The 17,887-nt window shown below is 41.4% G+C and overlaps 2 protein-coding genes across 11 annotated transcripts in view; one reads left to right on the forward strand and one right to left on the reverse strand.

Annotated features, from left to right (window-relative positions):
* The window catches only part of LOC137231652 (cytidine monophosphate-N-acetylneuraminic acid hydroxylase), a 262,440-nt gene that overhangs the window by 239,845 nt on the left and 4,708 nt on the right, over positions 1-17,887 (reverse strand). Inside the window, exon 2 of the mRNA XM_067752171.1 lies at positions 314-448. The gene's annotated coding sequence lies outside the window, so the exon portion shown is untranslated. The remainder of the gene's footprint in view (positions 1-313; positions 449-17,887) is intronic.
* The window catches only part of CARMIL1 (capping protein regulator and myosin 1 linker 1), a 317,492-nt gene that overhangs the window by 82,850 nt on the left and 216,755 nt on the right, over positions 1-17,887 (forward strand). The window lies entirely within an intron of this gene.

Consider the following 17,887-nt stretch of genomic DNA (forward strand, 5'->3'; position numbering starts at 1 on the left):
CTCCCAAATAAGCTTCTGACTTCTCACCCTTATGGGCCTTAGGTTCATAGTAGCTTCTTTCACTGGGAGCACTTCCTTCAGGTGGGACCGTACCCTGGGGTACTGCTGCCTCTCCAGGGCCTGCTTTGTACGGTAAGTGTTGATTCTTCCCCTTCCTTGACTTGGAAACTTTTCCAAGGAAACTGAAAGATGCTTTCAGATTAAGCAGCTGTGGCTCCCCCCCCCATCCACTTGTTTTTAAAGCTCAAAATCTTATTGGAAAATAGGAGGGTTGCAGTCAAGGTTTCATCCATCTCTGAAGGATGTCGCTTACCTTGGATACCCTTCTTCCTAAAGGTGTTTCCAGTCTTGGCCTGTTTCCATATGGGTAGCGTCCACAGGGGGCTGGTTTTCCTTGCCACCTCTTTTAAAGCTTATCAGACTGTCTCTCCAGTGCTCACCCAGCAAGCTGTATAGTAAGCAGAAAAACAAACCCATTAAACTAAGAATCCAACGCTGAGTTTCTCTGTCCCCGCCAACCTCAGTAGAAAACAGTGACAAAGTATGTATGCAATATAATTACATGATGCATATAATTAAACACTTGAAACCAGCATGATAGGGGACCTTCTTAATGCTTTTCTAAGTATGGAATTTTCATTTCAGAATGGGGAGCTGGATGCCTGCGTTTTATTTAATCCCTCATCTCACTGGGAGTAGGAGGGAACAGGTAAAGGAGAGGAGAGTCTTCATTTTGACCACAGCTCCAAGGTTCCGTAAGAGTCATTTTGCTACCCGTAGAGTAGACTGGAACAGACCTACTCTCCTGTAACTGTGTTTATTTTTGAGGGTGTGTGGTCTGATGAGCTCAGTGGTCAAAGATAAAGCCACGCATCGCCTGGCTGTTCAAAAGAAGCGTGGAAAGTAATTGTAAACTGTGTGATATGCTTGCTCACAGGAGTGAGAAATAGGGATATTCGGTATTTTGTACCATCCCAATGGAGGCTTGTAGTCACTCTGTGTGGGATGGTAGAGCACTAGGAGATGTGCCTGCCTCAAAGCTCTCCCACTCTGTGGGCTGTTCTAAGTAAGAAGTGGAAAGACCAAAGGGTAGCTAGGGGTTGAACTAGAGTTTTGGTCTGCGAAGCAAGTTTCATTGAGTACCTTCTGGGTGAGAGTTAGAGTATCATTTAAGGACATTGGCCTTGGAATCACAGACCCCAGTCAGAATCCTGGCTCAGCCACTTTCTAGCTGTGTGGCCTCCGGCAAATTTACCGTTTTTGTCTTAGCTTCCTCACCTATGAAACTGGAAAATGGTGGTAATGCCTACTCATAGGATTATTCTGAGAACTAAATAAGATGACGCACACAGAGCATTCAGCGCGGGGCCTGACTCACGGAGGGCTGTTTGTTGTTAGTGTCACTGCTGACTTACGTATGGAAAAAATACATAATGCGAGCCCGGTGAGGGCATGAGACACACGTATACTTTTAGGAAAGAGAGAGGGACTGCCAGCCTGCTCTGATGTGGATGGGAGAGACTTTATGGAGGGGCTGGGATTGGGGCCGCCGTGTTGTACAACTCCGCGAGCAACCTTCACACTATCGTCTTTGTGAATGGGTCCCTCTGACTGCTACAGGTGCACTGGTTGGGATTTTGAATGGGACCATGAAGGATAATAGGTGGCTATGGCTAGGATCGCATATTCCCCAAAAGGCACTTTGCTGTGATAGCCTTTTAGTCTGGATAAGCCGACGTATCCAAACAAAACACTCCCTTATTTTCTCTACAATTAAAAAATGTTTTCTTTACCATTACTCAGACCTCTTTCTCTTAAATACCACATTTGCTCCATCTGTGAAGAGATGAAGGTGTTGTGTGCCTTGTCCCCTGCCTCAGTTGATACAGTCTTAAATTTCTTCTTAACTTCTCTATGCAGTTTTTCCTTTCCTCCTCTTACCTCTATGAAGTTTATTCTGCTCTCTATGGGCTCTCAAAGGCTTTAAGAAAACCATGGCATAAGTTAGGTGGCAAGAAAAAAATTTCCTTATCATTAGACTTCTGGTTTTTTTTTTTTCTTTTTTTTTTCGACGCACGTCTTTGGTAGATTTCAATTTTGAGGATATAATAAAACCATAGTGGCCAGAAGTAAATAGTATATTCAATTAACTTGTAAATAACTTTAGGTCAGTAAACCTTCCAGCTATTTTAAACGACACAGTTTTATTGGATATTAAGTATTACATGATGCCGTAAAGCAGGGTCAGCAAACTTTTCCTATAGAGGGCCAGATAGCAAATATTTTAGGCTTGCAGGTCAATTCTCTGTGGCAAGTCCTCAGCTCTGCCTTTGTAGTATGAAAGCAGCTATGGACAACAGATAAATAGTTGCATATAGCTTTTTGCAATAAAACTTTATTTATAAAAATAGATAGCAGACTGCTTCAGAGAGTCAAATTTGGTCCACTAACCCTGCCCTAAAGGAAAGAGATTTTGTTGGATTGGAAAGGTAAGTGGCAAATTAAAAGTAGGCAAATCACAACATTTTCAGAAAATTAATTCCACCAAAAGCTTGAAAAAAATTTTCTCCTATTGTTTGGATTAAACTTCATGTTCAATAATGAGTTTGTGAATAAACCCCAAACATCTTTATCTATAGTTTTTTTTTAAATCTAGGATCTAAGGTTCAAAACAAGCCTCTCTTTATTAAGCGACCATTTATTGTTTTCTTTGTAGCAGACACTGTATAGGTCATTGGAAGTTCACAAATAATTTAGGCACAGACCTTTCCTCTAGGGAGCCACAGTCTAGACAGTGCATCGTTGTTGCCAAATGAGGGCCCATGCCTTGGACCACATCAAATTTACGGCTCAATGTGCCAAGGAACCTGCATCGAAAAAGAGACTTTTTTGGGGGGGGGGGACACTCATCTTTTCTTTCTCTGTTGTATATCCACTTGGGACTTCTGTATTTTTGTTTCTCTTTATTTGCGTGTTGTTAGAAAAGTCTGCTCAAAGAATTTACAAGTGGTGAAAATATTTATTTTAGTACTTGGTTGCCAACACTCTCAGTCTTGATAATTCAAGAGGTTGTGTGTTTTCCTGCCCTTTGTAGTTTTAACTTAGTCACCTTACATCATTTTGTGAATTTTTGTCAGCTCTCCCCATCAAATTATACACCAGCCCCACCAGATTGCTGAGGGTAATATGCTAATAGTATCGAAATACACAGGTGTAGAGAATTGTCCTGTGTCTAGTCACCTTTCCAGAGTGTTCTTTGGACCTGAGCCGTTCTGGCCTCTGCAGACTGGGTGGAGTTGTTGGGCAGTTCATGAAGGAGAAGGCTCTAAAGTCCAAGTGGGTGTGGAATGTGAGTTCTCCGACCCCAAGTGGCGTGGCCCATTGAGCACTGTGGGTTGGCGCAATTGGACAGGTATCTGTGATTCTGATAGCGGAGGACCTTGGGAGCCAGGCTGAAATTTACATGTGATGGAATGGAGGACAGGTAGAACGTTGTTCCCGAAGTAGGAGTATGGCATGAGGAGGTGATTCCCTTTTGAGGGATTGTTCCTTTTATCAACAAAATGCAAGGGAGTTGGAGAGAGGGAGCAGACTCGGCTTCAAGATGAGAAAGATCTGGGCTCAGGTGACTTTGGAAAAGGCTTTGGAAGAAAGAGGCTTTCATTTCTTTTTACTTTACATATTATAAAAAATATCCCAAAGATGTGCTTTAGTAGAGTTTATTGAGGTGAGAGGAAGCAGTTGGGGTTGAGGGAAGAACATTTAAAGAATAGAAATAAAAAGATACATTTTTACAAATACAGTTGGCAGAGTATGTCAGTGATGAAGACACAATGAGGGAGTGAATATAAAAATATGTAACTGGCAGCGGTTTATATATTCCTCTATAAAAAATACAGAGGAAAAGCCTTTTTTGTTTTGATGAAATAGTGGCTTGCTTTGAAGTAGAGGGAAATTCTACTTTGCCCTTTGCGGTCATGAAGGGTCAGCTGGTGGGAATAAGATGGGCTCAGATGGTGGTATTTGAGGGTGCCTAGGACTGTCTGTGTAAGGTTTTAAACATATATAGATGTAGAAGAAAAGCATCACGCCTATCTGAAGTATTTTAGAAATGGAAAACAAAAATAATATATTGCAAAGGCACAATTTCCACAAATATATAACAATTCATAGAGAAGAGTATGATCTGCTTCTGGTGACATTAATCGAGTCACTCTATACCAGGTGGGATGAAATCTAAATTTAAATCTATTGTTAGTATTTTGGCATTTTTTCCCCTTCAACGGAATAATCACTTTCTTATTTTTTAGTGTCCCAATTACCTTGGAATTAAAGTCCTGAGATAGAAAACTATGAGTTATAGATCCAAAAACTTACTATGGAAAATGTCTTGAGAACAAATTATTACCGGAAGTTTTAAATATCTGCAAAAATAGAATAGCATAATGAACCTCCCATCTATTTTCTGTTTTGAAGATACAGAAATTCAGAATAATTGTTTTCAAGAAGCAAATGCCAATTGTCCCCTGTGTTCTATCTGGGGACAAAGCCTGAAGCGCAGGAGCATGACACGGTGGGACCTTGCCCAGCTCAGATGCAGCAAAAACACTCTAGTTTTTTGTCCGTTTTTGCCAACATTGATGCTCAGGTCCCCCTGTGGCCAGCAGCACTCAGCATCTGTGCCAAAGGTGATGCCTCAATTGAGACACTAACCAAAAACTTCTGGCCAGCGTTCTGGTTCTAGCTAAAGCTAGACTGACTAAATTCTGCAGTGCCAGCCCAGTCAGTGCACACCAGGTACTTGGGCTTCTGATAGCTGTCTCTTCTACAGGAGGGTGGGTTTGCACTGGTGTGCCTGTGGGGTGATGGTTAAGGCTGCACTGGGCCAGCCCCCGCCCGCTCTGCGCTGAGTGGAAGCCGTGTGCCTGCAGGGCACTGCAAGGGCATTGGCTTGTTTTTCCTTAGCACCGGCTGAAAATCATTTCTGTTTTTAGATTTGCTTTCAGAATGTTACCTCTGGAGAAGGGAACACACGGATGTGTAGCTACCGCGTAAGCTCCCTGTTCTTAGTTTTGCCCAAACCTCATTGCCCTGAGAAATTAATTGAAAGTCCCAACAGGCAGTGCCTTCCATGATGAGTGTACATTCTGTAATCATTGCTAATACTGGGGAGTATTTTGTTATGTAATTCGTTTATGGTGGTTTTCGTTTCCTCCTGGCAAGTCTGAAATTATCATCCTTAAAAGCATGGCTGCCTGGGATTTTTATGAATAGATGTAGTACTGTTTGATTTTTCCCATCTATTCATCCATTCAGGCCTGCAGTAAACATTTATTGATATCTACTGTGTTTTGAATACTTTGCTAGATGCTGGGGACACAGTGATTACTAAAATAATCTTCCCTTAAAGAGTTCATAGGCTGGGGGGGGCAGTTAGACACCAAAAGAGTTAGTAACAGTGAGCTAAGTGCAGTGATAAAGATAGGTGCAGCCTTTCAGGAGAACACAGTCAGCTAAGGCATCTGGTGGACGGAAGGGAGGAGAGGACACCATGGGGAATTTCACTCTCGTTAAGGTGAAGAGTGGTGAGACTGTGGGCTGGAGAGGTAACACAGTTGCTCTGTGACAGAGTCAGGTCTGCTCAGCTTGCTGATGAGGTGTGGGGAAGTCTGTGAAAGGGATACAAGTAGTGTAGCAACATAGATATATTTGTGTTCTGGAAAAGTCTCTCTTGTGTTTATGTGCAGTCTGGTTTTCAGGGGCCAGGGACTGGAAACTCAGGGAATGCTGAGGTGCCTCAACTATTGATTCATGCATTTCATTAAGTAAACCTTTCCTGAGCACCTGCTCTGTGCCCTGCTCTGTTCTAGGCACATGGAATATTCGTTCACAAAGGAGAACCAAAAAGAGAAATAGTAGTAAGATTTTTTGAAGTTATTAATACCAAATAAATTGCAGAGTTTGCTGTTCATGATCATGCCAAACTTTGAATACATGCTTGTTTTATAAAGGAATAAGCCGATTTGGGGTATTTTATCTTGGATTTGAGCCACTTCTGTGGTGCAAATTAGTAAAGTTTTATTAAATCAGCCCTTGAGGTTTCAAAGATTGATTATTCCAGTCTGTAGATTATTCTAGGCTGTAGGCTCTCATTTTTCTGTTCATTAGCACCTCTACCAGAGACTGGGGAGGACGGAGGAGAGTGAAACTTCTGTTTGACTTGCTCCTTGTTAGCAGATTCGGTAAAGAAAGTGATGAGATTAATATTTCATACAAAAAATCGGATTGCAATTTGTCTGTGGTCTTGTTCTAGTCTGTAGTTCTTACCCTCTCTGAAGCCTGGGTAACTCCATGTCTGGATGTATCTGGTGGGTGTGTGTCTCACACACTGAGGGGTCAGATTAACCTTGGAAATTTGATGTGAGCAAATAACCCAGGAATTAATATACTTTATTATTTTACCTATCACATTAATCATTTGCAGTATGAAATAAGTTACCCTGGTCTGATATAAGGACATGGAATTTATTTTGTTATTCCTCTGATCTTTATTTTTACTTGCACTTTGCTGGTATAGTTTAGGAGTAGGAATTTTAAAATAAAAACAAATGACAATTCCCTGAGGCCTTGGAGAGGTAATAGTCCCTACCTCCTAGGGTCAAGGTGAGGATCCTATGAATTAATATAATCAATGCCTAAGGTCCAGCACTTGGTAAATGTTATATAAATATTGGCCATTATTACGGATGTATATACTTTTGAAAATCAGTCGAACTTTGTTTCAAATTAATAAGCAACAGGTGAGAATCAGGACGATACTAGATGATACAATATCTAGATAATATAAGACAATATGGCATATGGGACTAGATAATATAAAATTATATCACCTTTTACTTCACTAGCAAGGGCAGACTAGACGTTTTAAAATACTTAGGTTCAAGAAAGTTAAAAGTGTTTATACGTGTAGACTTATGTTTGAAAAATTCTTACTACAAACTGAGGAACAGGTAAATATAGCATTTCGGCTTTGACTTTTCTTCAACAGTTCCCAAAATAATAATTCTGAAGAACGCATGCAGAAACATCAAAGTCTGTGACTAAATATTAGATAGCTCAGTTTATCAGGCACTGTGCTCACCAGCCCTATTTCAAGACAAATGAAACATTAATGTAAATTGTTCTGAATTTTCTAAGAGGTCTACTCTTCCTTAAATAGAGGACGTACAGACTCTTAAATAGCAATATATATTCTGCAGTTCAGCGGCTTTTCAAGCTACGATTTTTTGGATTTTGGATTTGAAGATGCAGAATCTGGAATTTCTACTTTTGTTCAATTCAGCAAGCCTTTCTCTAGATGCACCTGGCGAAGATGTTGAGCACAACGAGAGGGAGGGACGGAAACTAAAGCAACTTGTTTCTTGGCTGCAGTGACCTCTAAGCAGAATGAACCAGGTATACACATGGGTGGCGATGACTTTATAATTACAATTAGAATAGTTTTAGTACAAGAATGAGGCCTTGGAGGGAAAAATGTAAACATGTAGGCATTGTATGAACTGGAGAATAACCACCAGTCGTGACTATGGACCCCTTTTCCAGTGGGTAATGACTTCTTGGACTCTGGCTATGAGTTGACAAATGGATTCTGTCATTTTGGATATCTTTTGGAAAAATGAAAAGGAAACAGGGGAAGCATATTCATAAGGAGAAAAAAAGAAGGGACCTTGAGCGGGTGGGCAAGTGGGAGCAAATGTCTCAAGTGCAAGGAGCCTCCAGACCTTGTGAATCATGTTGTGATTGCAGCATCACACCTCTCATGTGTCTGCGGGTGTTTGGAAATAGTCTTGATATCCACGAACTGATAAATGTTACGCTTGGCATTGTTCTCGAAAACTCCAGGAGAGTTAAGGCCGGAGAGTATTGAAAGGCCAGTGTTCCTTATGGTGATATCTGTCCTAGTTGAAAGAGCTGAAGTTCTGTGATAGGAATGACGCTTCCTGTTATATTAATCCTGCAGCTTTCCGAGGTATTTAGTCAGACAATGGCATTATTATTTTTTCATCTTTCAATATGGGTTTCTCCATTTATTTACGAGATAGGCTTTACCTAGAACGTAGGAACAACTAGCTGAAGGGGAATTCAGCTTTCATTCCTTTTTGCTGGGGATTTCCTCCATCACGGCCCGGGAAACCCACACACCCTCGTTTGCAAATTCACCATTCATCAGGCATTTCCAAGTGCCTGGAACTGTACCATGCACTGTGCTTCTCTCACCTCTGGATACCTTCCCTACTGAAAATGTGCTGATCTAATTCAGAAGATAAGAGGAGGACTTGCATGCCTTATGTGGAGTCTGCTATGGACTAAATGTTTGTGTTCCCCCAAATGCATCTGTTGAAGCCCTAATCCCAATGTGATGTTATTTGGAGGCAGAGCCTTTGAGAAGTAATTAGGTAATGAGGGTGGAGCCCTCATGATGGAATTAGTGCCCTTACAAGTAGAGACCAGAAAGCTAGCTCTTTCTCTCTCTGCCATGAGTGGATACAGCAAGAAGGCATCTATTGGCAACCAGGAGGAGGGCTCTTATCAGGAACAAAATTGACTGGTACCTTTAGCCCGGACCTCTCAGCCCTCTGGAACTGTGAGAAGTAAACGTTGTTTAAGCCACTCAGTCTAAGGGTATTCGTTATACCAGTCCAAGCAGACTAAGACAGGGTCTATGGGCAACTTTAAAGGAATCTGTCCTTCAGCCTTTCATTAAATGTTAAAAAATTATGGTACTGTCCATTATATATAATTTGTATAACCTCAAGTTATTTTTAAGTCAAGTGTTTAAAAAACGTTAGCTGCTTAAGTCAGATTGGAAGTAGCTGATCACTTTTCTTTAAAGTCTAAAATGGGATAATTGCTGGAGTTGAATATCAGTGTTTTTTATTCTGAACACTCTGAAACATGAATACTCATGCTGGAAATTCTTGAGTCAGCATGTGAAAAGAAAAAGGCAGTGTCTGCCCAGCGATCAGAGCCAGCTAAGCAGGGAAAGGCAGGCTGATGCTGGTATGGGCACAGCAATGGAGCTTTCGTCTGCCTCGTTCCCTGGATATAGGACTCATGATAATTACGAGCAGTATGCGTTATCAGCAGAATGCAGTTCAGGAATTAAGAATCAGCAAGCTGACATCTGAGTTTTCTGCATGGAATTCGCTCTGTGAGACTAGCCAGTGGTGGTGCATTAGATGCTAGGAAGCCATCCACTCAGTTGTTAAACAGATGATTGACTTGTAATTTGTAAGATTTTTTTTCTGGTGGCCATTGCCTAGTTAAAGACAAAGACTTTAAAATATTGCAAGAATAGAGTACTGCAATAATAATAATAATAATAATAATAATAATAATAATAAAAATATCCTAGATATGCTGTGAACTTTTTCCTAAAAATAGCCCCTGTGATTAGGCTCCCTGCCCTTTCACATTTGCTGTTTTGAGGTCTCATTTTCCAGTGCTGTAATGATTGATATTACTAATATATATTAGTAGATTTGTCTCCAGCTTTCTCCTAAAGCTCTGGAACATGCCTGTTACTAACGTTATCCGGCAACTTTTTAAAAGGGAGTTTTTCTAGACTCTTTACATTTCTTAAACAACCAAGATGACTCTTTAAAAAGTCATAATTTTTGGCTTTTATGACTTCGTATGTTTTCAAACATGTGAAAGAGCTTTTAGGGTTGGTTGCACAATTTGATCTGAAATCAATAAATAAAACTAAATCCGATGGTGTACTTCATAAGAGATGTTTAACTAATTTAGAGGTAGCTTTTTGTACTCTGCAGGGAACCTTATATTTCAATGATAGGTGCTACTTATTCACTATTATTCACAAATATTTCACTGATGTCTTCATATTAGGGTAGGTGGCTGGTGGTATTACTGGCTGGTGGTATTTCCCACCAACAGGGCATTGCACTTCACAGGTGATCTTTTCCGGAGAACTTTGATAATTACACTGCCATACTTGAATGTGGAACCCAACTCTGGACATTAAAGGATAAAGGGCTACTGGGCTGTCTATCCCAGGACATTGGACAGATGGTCACTGGAGAGGCAGTAGCTGGCAGGAGCCCTAATAATCTTCTGTGGTTGGGCCTCAAGAATTTCATCTCTCTTCCTTCTCACACAGCTGCCTCTATGGTATTGAGATCTTACTCAGGATGATGGGTTGAATGAAGTTGGTCTGGAATCGCACTCTCTCCTTCAGAAGTGTTCAGGAATCCTTAGAGCTTGACTGTTCAGTACAATAGCCACTAGCCACATGTGCCTGTTTAGATTTAATAAATTAATTACGAGATATAATTAAGTTATATTTACATTAAAAATTCCTCTGTTGCACTAGCCGCACTGCAAAGGCTCCAAAAGGAACGCATGGCTAGTGGCTACCATATTGAATTGCATTCCAAGTTCTTTTGGACACCGACATCTATGGAGATGCAGTGGCACGCCCCAGGTCACGTAACTAGTTAGTGCAGAATCAGGAGTTTGCGCTAGTTTAGCAATTAAAAAATGTATATATCATGCAGCTCTTCAGTTTTGGACATCATAATTTGAATTAAAACGTTTGTCCCTGGAGTATTACATCCTTCTTCCAAAGTCTGTGAGAGAGACTCAATAATAGAACTAGAGATTAGTTCTTACTACATAATTCTAGTTTTATAAATATTTGTGATTCACCTTAGGCTGTGTGTGTGTACACACTTGCATGTGTGTACAGTGGTAGTTTGCCACATGTGCCATATATTGCTAACCCTGGTCTATATGATGCCCATCACATAGAGGACATGGGAATCTAGAATCACAGGGTATTGGAGTTGGACAGGACTTTTGTAGGTATCTAGTTTAACCTTGCACGTACTCTTTTTTTTTGCGGTATGCGGGCCTCTCACTGTTGTGGCCTCTCCCATTGTGGAGCACAGGCTCCGGACGCGCAGGCCCAGCGGCCACGGCTCACGGGCCCAGCCGCTCCGCGACAAGTGGGATCCTCCCGGACCGGGGCACGAACCCATGTCCCCTGCATCGGCAGGTGGACTCCCAACCACTGTGCCACCAGGGAAGCCCTGCACATACTCTTGACAAGGCTGTTGATGGTGAGAGAACTTCTAAAAGAGTTTATTTCTTTCCACAACTTCTAATCTCGTTTTTTTTTTTTTTTTTTTAGTATCAAGCTAACATGTTCCTTCCTTTAATTTCTACACATTGGTCCAAGTTGGCTCACAAAAAAAAGTTTACTCCATCTGATATGCAGCCCTGTCAATACTTGAAGACTGTTTTCCTGTCATTCCTATGTCTTTTCTCCTGTATGCTAAGTAGGCCTACTTCCGTCAGCTATGCCTTATGTGACATGTTTTGCAAACCTCTCACCATCCTGCTTGCTTCTGTCTGGACAAACTCCACAGGATGGCTTAGATCTGTGTTACTGAAAATTTCATCTTTCATTTGAACGTGTCTCATGGCTAGGTACATTCAGAAAATGGCAAGTCTTTCTTGAGGGAAAAAAATGGCTACTATTATCCACCTGTAGGAGACATAGTAACTTAGTTTTTTTTGGTAAGAAGTAATACAGTTGTCTGTAATAAATATGTATTACTTTTATAATCTGAAAATATTATATAATTTTAATAAAAGCACTGTTTCTCTTTCCAGTCACTATATTGGGTAGAGTTTGGATGTAGTGAGTGAAACAAGAAAGTAATGTTCCCAACCTCCCTCCATCTCTCCCTCCTTCCCTCCCTCCCTTTCTTTCTTCCTTCATCCCGTTCATTCACCAATCTTTGTGTGCCTGCTCTGTGTCAAGAACCATGGCACTGGGGACACAGAGCTGAAGGAGAGAGGTTTCTTCCTTGAAGAGGGCATAAATGAGTGGTAGAATTATTCCGGCAATTGGGAAGGATGCAGCAGAACATGTTTAATTCTCTGTGATGACACTTATCAACCATATGGTCCCCAGCAGGTCTTTCTGTCTGTCCTTGCTTTTGAGTTTCTGAAATGGGAATGGTCCTTGGAGTAGCTTCCTCCTAGGATCGTTCTAAGCCTTAAAATCAAGATGATAGTACACGGTAGGTGAGACTTCTGTGACGATCATGGCTGTTACTTTTGTGCTCTCGTTGTTACTGATGAATAATACTTTTTTGGAGGGAGGTCGAGTGACTAATCGCCCATGTTAATTTCTCTTTCTTTTTCACGTATTTCTTCCCCTTATCCTGTTCTTTCACCATTTTATTATGAACATTTCCAAGCATATAGAAAAGTTGAAGGACTGTTACAGTGAATACCCACATACCACCACCTAGTTTCTACCTTTTACATTTTACTCTGTCACATAATCTATCCATCCCTCTGTCATTATCCACTGGTAATGAACTTGTATTTACAGAGCTGATACGTGGTAGTCATTTTCTCCGGGAACTGGAGCCCTTCCCACCATGGTTTTGTCTCTCTTCCCAACACTGGTAAGGATGGTTAGGATGATGGCGTGGGTACTCAGCGCAAAGTACTACATTATTAACTCATTTAATCTTTATAATGATGCTAGTAGACAAATGCTGTAATTTATCTCCATTTTATAGAAGCGGAAACTGAGGCACAGGGAGATGAAATGATGTGTCCCAAATCACACAACTAGTAAGGAAAAAAATGAGAAATCTGGTAATCACTCTGGTTAGGCTAGGTTTAAAAAAGTTTTTCTAATCTATAGAATTAATGGAAAAAATTTGAGATACCATTTATGATCATGAAAAGTAACCTCTGCATTTGTCTTCAGCTGCTAGTTTGTGGCCACTGCTGTGCCAGGAGCTGGGGTTATGCAGGTGATGAAGTCATGGTCTTCTCCCAACAAGGCCATCATGAGTTGTTGGAAGGCTCAGTGTTTTGATATAAACAATTTTGCTGGAATAGTTAGAAATGAAGGATCTCAGTAAAGGAAAGTTACATTTTGTATCTAGTTTTACTTCAGAGAAACCTTACACACAAACGTTTGCTTTTGGGGGTGTTTGTGACAGGATAAAGGATTCCAGCAAATGAACACTACCTATTTGGAAGTGTCTTACTATTTATAGACTTATTTTCTTTTGCCTTAGCAGAGGAAAATAATTTGGGGGAAATGTATCCAAGGATTATTTACTTTACCCATAAAACATATTCTGATTAATGGTATTGTAAAGTGTGCCTTAATTACACTTACCAAGGCATCTTATCACTTAAAAAAAATACTGTTCCTTCAATATGTTTTCGCTTTTATCTTTTTTTTTTTTTTTTTTTTTTGCGGTACGCGGGCCTCTCACTGTTGTGGCCTCTCCCGTTGCGGAGCACAGGCTCCGGACGCGCAGGCTCAGCGGCCATGGCTCACGGGCCCAGCCGCTCCACGGCATGTGGGATCTTCCCGGACCGGGCACGAACCCGTGTCCCCTGCATTGGCAGGTGGACTCTCAACCACTGCGCCACCGGGGAAGCCCAAGAATTTTTATACATCAAGAACAAAAGCATCCTTTGTGTTAAATGCTTAGCACTACTGAAAATTTAGAAACTTCCTGCTCCAGGCTCATTGGCTTCTTTGGGTGGGGTAAGGCTTTTTTAAATTACAGTTAAAAAAAAAAAAAAAAGAAGCTAAAATAAAGTATTTTCAGTTGACCCTCTTTGGGGCCACTCCTTGATCAGTATCTGTGAATAAGATTGTTAACTGAAGAATGCCTCTTCTAGTCGGAAATGAGATAATATGCAGTTTTGTTTTAATTTTTCCTGTTAAAGGATTTAAAAAGGTGTTTTAATTTACATATAAGTAAAAATCTGAGAACCTCTTCAGTAATCACTCATATATTGTTATTTACTTTTTTGAATCAGTGAGCTGCCTGAGCATTGCAAGTCATCCTTATTAGCATTCCTCTAAAGGTGCTCTTATAGATGATAATTTTATATAGAGGATGGAGGAAATAAGAAAATTGCATTTGTCATCCTGTTGAGGTGAGACACTTGCAAGGGGAAGATAGTTTCTAGCAGGGTGATGAAGCCTGTTGTTCATGCTGTGGTGTTGACTATTCTTCTGGGTGGCTACTTTGACCGTGGGGGTCCTTGTGATGTCCACATGACACAAATTCTAAATACGATTCCGTGCCTCGCCCTCCTTCCAGAGTCTTTCTTGCTCTGTGGTGATTTCTTGACTGGTGGGTAACACTCAAGCCCTTCTTTATCCCATTCAGGGCATGCAGACTCCCGGTGAAAAAGCCAAGCAGATTTATTTTGACAGCACTTCCTGGAGGTCTTTCCCCATTTCTTTCCAGGAAAAATTAAAATTGCTCTGCCTTTAAAAAAATTTTTTTTCTTTAAGGACTGTCTATTTCATAAAAGCCACAGCATTATAAACAACTTAATAGCAGTATTGTAACGTTGTTTTGAAAAGTCCTCACTTGGTCACAGAACTGAAAGAAAGAGCTCTTCCAGGACCCATTGCCCACATCCTTGCTTCCTAAAGCCCTGGGGGCAAAAGCATCCCAGGAAAATCAGTAAATATTATACCTTAGTCTTTAGGTGGTTTCACTAACTCACAGTAACAAACTCTGTTTTTTGTTTTGATAGGAAGTTAAAGGAAGTTCTTCCTTAACCTAAATGTAGAGAATGATAGGGCCACAGGGTCCCTTAGAAGTGGTCTTGGTCATACTCTGCAGAGATGAGGAAATGAGTGCATCAAGGGTAGGGGGCTCACCCAACATGGAATAGCTCATTAGTGATTGCTGGTCCGGTGCTTTCTTCACTCCATGGAGCCATGTTCGTTAAGATCTCTTGTCCCAAGCTGATTAACAATTTTCATGTAAGTAGCCAGTTGACGAAAGAGGCTGGTGAGAGGCTTCGTCGAAGAGGTTGTCATTCAGCAAACACTTTTGGGGGAGTGAGTTACCAAGATATAAAGATGATTGAAGCCTGGTCCTGCCCTCAAGGAGCAAATAGTCCAGAAAAGTGTTTGAAGGCGTTTACAGTTTTAAAGTTCTTTCTAGCCCAGTGATTCTAGCTTCTTTTTCCAAAAAAATGTGTGTTCTTTTCCTATCTCCACAAAAACAAATGCCTGGTGGTTAAACTGTCATAAAAGGTGAGATACCGAGGTGTAGTGTACGGTGTCTGAGGCGGGGGATGCAGGCTGATTGGCCCAAGTTCCCATCAAGAGAGCATCGTCAAGTAGATGGTCGGAATAGAAATCTGGATGGTTTGGGGAAATGGCAGCAAATAGACCTTGGGGAACAAGCACTCAACAGGAATGGGGGCAATTCCGAATGTGGGCTGGGATAATGATGAGTCTAAAAAGGCAGAGAGTAAGTGATGAAAGTTGCAGCTATAGGCACCAACCAAAGAAAGGGTTTTTTTTTTTTTTTGGCTGCGTCACACGGCATGCATAGATCTTAGTTCTCCAACCAGGGATCGAACCTGTGTCCCCTGCAGTGGAAGGGCGGAGACCTAACCACTGGACCACCAGGGAATTCCCAGAAAGGGTCTTTTTTATGTGCACTTTAGTGGTTCCCGTGGAGGGACCATTTTTGGACACACTTGTTTTCTGTCAAGTGCACAGCACGGTGTTCACTGGAGAAGTGCTGCTTAATCTGGGTAAAGGATCATTTGCTGTCTGGCTTATCTCTAGTAAGTTGGCCGTCATCTCTTTTCCCCTTAATGTATTCCTAGGCCTTCCGTTACTCAGTATAGTTTTCCTGGAGAATCCATGAAATTTGAAATTTTATTTTCGGCACTTTAAATTAGGCAGATATACTCTTTGCATATGTACAGATTTGAAATAAATTTAGGTTTATTTCCTTTTATTTACATAGCTATGTGGAGGGTGTGTGGGGGACATGTACACGCCTTTTCCTGGATTATCATTTAATATTGATGCTGACATTCGGTGCAAATTCGTATGTTTTGAGAGTATTGGGAGGAAAAGGATTCGTTTCCTAAGCAATCAGAAAAGGGGTCACATCTCTGAATATTTACTGCAAAAGAGGCATGGCTGGAGGAAGAACTGTTTACAAATTAATGAATGAGACAATTATAATGTTTTTCCGATGTGGATGGAGCTTTGCATCTCTAATAGTGAGATCCAGTGATATTCGTGACTAGGATCTGTTCCTCCAAGAGCTTTCAACTAGGGCTAATTCATCTGTTTGCGCTCAGAAATCACAGCCACGACACGCCTCCTTAACGACTCAGAGGCAATGGAACGCACAAATAGAGAAATTAGCACGTATATGAAAATAATGCATATTCCCCCCCTCCTCCAAAGGTCTCCCTACATAGGAGTGTCAGTAGCGTCCTCCATTTGAGTTAATCCTTTTCTTAACGTGAAGTGCTTAGGATGAGGGACCAGTGCATCTTTTAATTACCAACTCGCCTGTTATTTAGTGGGAAGAGGCTGGTTTTTGGAAGCTTGACATTACTGAGGCTCATTTATGTGATAGTCACATGCAGAGGACACAGGCTTGCTGTCTTCAGGTCAGGAGAGGGGAGACTTAGATCGGGCAGCTGCCTCCTTTCTACCAGACACTGTGCTGAATGAAGTATGACGTGGACAAGCTCTTTGAGGTGCGTAGAAATTGTTGCCCGACACGAGAAGACGCTGAGGTGAGGAGTAAATCAGGTGACTCACGGTTCAAGCACCACAGCTTGGTTTAAGGTGGTGATGACAAGCACTGACAGTGAGAGGCTCACCCCACAGGGGGAGCTGCTGGGAACACGGGTGTAGGAACTGATGGATGTGGGTTCAAATTCTGACTCCTTTCAGTGTCCTTGGGGCAAGTTAAATTAAACCTCTCTGTGTCTAGGTTTCCTCATCTGTAACACGAGGATTATGGTACCTTCTGTACAGGGTTAAATGCAATGAGGGAAGTGCCTCCCCATTCCTGGCTTACAGCAGACTTCAAAAATATCTTCCTTCCTTGCTTCCTCCTCCCAGGCAGTTCTTAAGAGGAAGAGTGGTTGTGAACTAGCATATCTTTTGATACGTATCTAAAAGATACTATATGAGTGGTCCAGAGCGGAAGGCCAGTGTTTGCATCTAGATAAAGCCTGGGTTCCCTGCTTGTGCAGGTATAATGCAGACGGCAGGGGCTGCCCAGCTGCTGGGGCTGTCGTTCCAAATACATCTGCTAACGAAGGATTCTGGACTTCCCGTCTTCACGCTCTGCCCAAATGTGGCTGTAAACCTGCCCATGTGCTAGAGAAGATTCCTCGACGGCCGTGGTCCCTTTGACCAGGGATGCTTATAGGAGACCTGAATGGCCACCTTCTATTGGGGACGGGTGTGTATTTGGTGACTGGGTGTGAGTCAGGTTTCTGAAAATGGTTGCAAATTGGCAAGTTTTGTAAAAATGTCAGAGGTATCGAAACCAGATATCAAACCAGCCCTTGAACATTCAGAAAATATAAGAGGCTGGCTTCTAATGAGTGGAAAACAAAAGTTTCTGCTAACTTATTAAATTGGAAAATAACACTAATGAATGTGTAGGCATGGTTTGGATGGAACCTGCTCTGTGTATGTCCTTTATGTAATCATTAGAGAACTTGTAAACCAAATTATGCCTGGGGGAAATTTTAAATCCAATTTCCGTCAATTTATTGGTATGTTAGGGGAATTAAAAAAATGGTTTCGCTTGGCCTTTCAGAGAGCTGTTATACTGTTTGAACCATGACTACTATTGTTATTATCATTAGACAGCTAATATTTATTGAATTGTTATTGTTGGCTGGGCCCTGTGCCGGAAGGCTTTTACATCCTCGCATCTGATCTTCACAACACTCATAGGAAGTGGATGCTGTATTGTGTCCATGGACAGCCGAGGATGTGAGGTGTAGGGAGATTAGA

The sequence above is a fragment of the Pseudorca crassidens genome, chromosome 10 (genome assembly GCF_039906515.1).
Source record: "Pseudorca crassidens isolate mPseCra1 chromosome 10, mPseCra1.hap1, whole genome shotgun sequence".
Classification (NCBI taxonomy): domain Eukaryota; kingdom Metazoa; phylum Chordata; class Mammalia; order Artiodactyla; family Delphinidae; genus Pseudorca; species Pseudorca crassidens.